Source organism: Montipora capricornis, chromosome 10 (genome assembly GCF_036669925.1).
Source record: "Montipora capricornis isolate CH-2021 chromosome 10, ASM3666992v2, whole genome shotgun sequence".
Lineage (NCBI taxonomy): Eukaryota > Metazoa > Cnidaria > Anthozoa > Scleractinia > Acroporidae > Montipora > Montipora capricornis.
The window spans coordinates 67902924-67907438 of record NC_090892.1 but is presented as its reverse complement, the minus strand read 5'-3'; positions in this window follow the sequence as shown (position 1 = coordinate 67907438).

Genomic DNA, 4515 nt, shown 5'->3' with positions numbered 1-4515 from the left:
TGTACAATGTGTATAATAATTGTATCACTCAAATTTCCATATTAGACAGTCATTGCCCTGGTCCAAAAGCGGAAGTAAGGAACCATAACTCTAGTCTGTGTCTGTCTTTTCGTTTTTGCTACGGTAATGCATTTTGCCAAGTCCCCCACCCCTCCCCATTAAGCTTCCCACTCAAACATGCTTGAAATAATTGTATTTCCATGCCCTGATGTGAGAAGAAGAAAGAAACTGCAAAGCAAAACTTGATCTGACTCTTGTGACATAAGCCAAGCATTCTCCAGTCATTACTAACCCTAACATTACTAACTAGAATATAGTACAGTCTTGAAAAAAACTAAAAATGAAAAATAAACCGGTAACCAGCCTCATCATATATTCGATGACTCCACAAATCTTTTTTTTTTAATTGTATTTATTATTTTTTTACTGGATTGCCATGGGCAAGGGCCTGGGTATCATGACCACGTCGACGACCACGTCTATAAAGATGTTTGGAAACCCGCAATAGGCCAAAAAATTCATGCAGAACAGGAGCTTGATAATGCGGTCGACAAATTTGCCGAGAAGGTGGTCAAGGACAACGAAACAGTTGGCCATTTACCTCGCGAGTACTCGCGAATTTTGTGGTATTTTATCGCACGAGGCAGAAAGATATGCGTGGAAGTGATTGGCCGAAGACGTCACTGCAAACAGCTGTGCGGAGGAATGGAGATTCCTTGTAGGTTGGTGTTTACTTGTTCGAGTAAAGCGAAAATTAATCGCTTGAAAGAACTCTTGCAGAGCAAGATTCGCCGATAAACACTCGAAGACACAAACGGCTCCTTTAGGAGCCACCACTCATGAAAAAGTCAATGAACAACAGCAACATGCTCTCGGTTTCTTTTATGTTTCGTTACTGAGATCTTAAGAAGTTGTATGAATATTAAACACAGAAGTATCCATGGATAAGCCGCACCCTTGATTTATGGCTTCAATTTTGTGAAAAAAAGTGCGGCTTATACATGGACGTTTACGGTACTTGCCCGGACAAATTTTAAGTTGCCCGGGAAAAATGCGTAAGTACAGAAAATGGTCGATAACAACACTTGTAACTTGAGCATTCGCGTTTTATTTTACAATCTCGTCAGAAATTACGAACATTGACTCCGAAGTGTTATGTTATTTGCACCGTGGGAAACCGATTTACAGTGGTCTATATCTGCCACGACAAAACGCACTTGAATGTGGCTTACAAAGTTACTATTTAAAGACCCAAAGTTTCACGCTCCTGTGTCTTCCTTTTGAATGCTAACAAGATTTCGTGTTTTTCCTGTTCGTAAGCAGCACTTTCTGTTTCTTTTGTTTTCCTTTTTGCCGGAGGTGTGGCGAATTATCAGCTGAGACCACCAGTCGCCCTTTGCTCTTTGCTAAACGACTTGCTAACAACCATTCCAGAGGTTAGCCTCCCACGCAGACGTCCTTTGCGTGACGAAACCCTAAGGACGTTTGCGTGGGAGGCTGGCCAGAGGTAAGATACATGAAAATTGAACCTGCAATCGTTTCATGGAAAATAGCGCGTGGTCAAAGATGGCGCTTGACGCCTTGAGATTTAAGTGCTGAGGAAAGCTGCATGTTTATTCCTTATTTTCTGGAAGTTTCCATTGAATGGAAAGCAATCAGAACGAAAGTACATTCTATATTATAACATTTGGTGGCATTCGCGAAAAGACATGAATTAAAACTTCACTCGTCCAAGGGACGACCTTTGGAGTTTTTATACTCGTCCGGACGGGTTTTAAGTCGTCTGGGACGACCGGACTCCCTAATTGTCTTTGTGCGTGGAGTCTTCGCGTGTATTTTTGGTAGCTTTCAGGGGGTAGTAGAAATGCGTAGATTTTATCCGGTGGACACAGCAGAATATTCAATTAAAATTATTGTAACCTTTAATGGCGTCAAAGTCATTGTAACGGGAATGGCGTTTTAGTGGATCTTTAGACAAAATATACCCTTACGGAGCTCAAGAATGGAACGTCAATTGGATAAACAAGACACGCGGTTAAAAATAAATATCTGGAACCTTAAAAGCGACGAGTAATGGTCTTCGACAACAATTATAGTGAGCCTTGTTTCTAAAATTTACTAATTATGATTTTATGTACAACACTGAAACCAAATGGCAAATTTTGTATGGGTTTAACAAACTCGTTGAAAGGAATCGAACGCCTTGAATGCACTTGTGTTTACTGAAGTCGCACCTTTGTTGTCTGGCTATTTAATTCTATTTTGTACTCACCTTCGCAAAGTCTTAAGGTAAAAAAATAATTGGAAATACAACAGTGAAGAATGATTTGAAAGAAAACTTGTCTATTTTGTGCTTCATTATTCAGAAAAGGGTTTGATCCTGAACTGTGACAGATTTATTTAATTGCGTGTAGTTTTTACAGGCTTTCACTTATTTGCAAAACATAACCAGAGTTAATCGATTAACTCTGACATAACGAAACGAAATACAGAAAGAAACTTGATCTTTCAGGGGAATATTTTTTGTAATTTAATATTCTCTGTCAAACATTTGCATAAGAAACATGAGATAAACATTGCAACACACACAAGGAATTTAAGCCCGGTTTACACTACAGAAAATTTTTGGCACGGTTCGTGTGAAATTGGCACGGGTGCCAAAAAAGAGCTCAGCAAACTTGTTTATACTAAACCATGTTTACCGTACCAAAAATACCGCACCAAAATTTTTGGGCCCACGTAACTTCTGTTGGAGACATGCGCAGTTTAACTATAATCAAGAACGTCCGCGTGATTTTGGTGTGCCATCTTGAAATGTACGCAAAAAACCGCTCGCCTATATGAATTAAGGCTCAACCTTGGCCAGTTAATAGCCCTTTTCACGGTTAGTTTTTCTCAATTGCATTACGATGTGATATAACGTGGATGCGAGGCAATTTCGGGTTAAAACTACAAAATAGCCCGAAATTGCCTCACATACATGCTAGATTGCATTGCAATGCAAATGAGAAAAACTAACCGTGAAAAGGGCTATTTAAGTGTTTACACTACTTGTTCTATCCGAACCATGCCGCTTTTCTCAGCACTCGAACCATTTTCACCCGTGCTCGGACTACCTCGCCGAAGGTCCCAGCAGGGGGAAAAATTTTGGTTCGGCACGGATGAAATTTGGTACGGACAGGTTGTTTACACTGCAAATTTAATCCGAGCCGAACCTTTTTTTTTTTTGGAACCTGTGCCAATTTCACCCGAGCCGTGCCAAAAAATTTCTGTAGTGTAAACCCGGCTTAATTTGTCGCATTTACTTCTTCGTCGAATTCTCGATAACATTTTACTAACTGTGATGTTATGTACAAAAACTGAAACCAAACGGCAGATGCTCTTGTAACTGTTTGGGGTTGGAGATCAGAGAAAGAATCGAACACCTTCAGTGGATTTCAATTGTCTGGCGATTTATAATTTTATTTATTTGTACTCATGATCAACTCTGCAGAGGTTAACTATCAATAGAGTTATTTCAGTAGAGTTATGACTTAGGGCCTCCACAGACTAGGGATTTAGTTGTCGACAACCTTTTCGAAAAGGGAAACTGCTTAGTTGTCGACAACTAATAATTTGGGGTTTAGTTGTCGACAACTTGTGCCACAGACTACGTTTTTTAGTTGTCGATAACTTTTTAGTTGTCGATCACAAATAGTTGTCGACAACTAAATCCCTAGTCTGTGGAGGCCTTAAGAGTTAGAGTTAACGACTTCCAAAATCCTGATTTGAAGATTTTGGACTGCCAAAATCTTGAATTCAAGATCTTGGAAGTCCAAAATCCTGAATTCAGGATTTTGGAAACTTAACTCTAACTCTACGATATAACTCTATGAAAATAACTCTAAGAATTGCTGGTTTTCACTCATGTGATCAACAGCCATGTTTTTCAACGAAAACAAAAGGAAGCGTTTGCATAATAATAGAGTTAAATTCCCGGAGGATTTGGTCGGGGCACCAACATGGCCGCCTTTTCTTTGTTTAGGGCACCAACATGGCGGTCGTGACGTCATGTGAAAACCGAGAATAGCTGTCCTCTGCACAGTCTTCAAGTAAAAAACAATTTGAAATTTGACTAATTCTTGTTAATCAAGAATTATTTGAAAGAAAGCTTGTTGCCCACTCTTTTGCTTCATTATGGAAAGAAATGGTTCTTCAGTGAAGGGTTTGATCCTAAACACTGGTGGAAAATTTATTTAGTTGCGTGTGGTTTGACACATAACACAGACACACACACTTTTTTCTGTTGCCTGATTTGAACGCACGCAATGAAGTGGGAAGTTTTTTCTTCCATGTTGTTTGTTTAAAAGAATTTTTGGGAATTAATCATGTTCGAACTTAACTAATTTGCATATGTGGTTTGATATTTTATATAAAAATTGTTTTCATAAAGACGACAAGAATTTTGGCCATTTTGCACTGTGTGATTCCAGAAAAACGTATACCCACCCACGGATGGTTCTTCCGATGATTAGA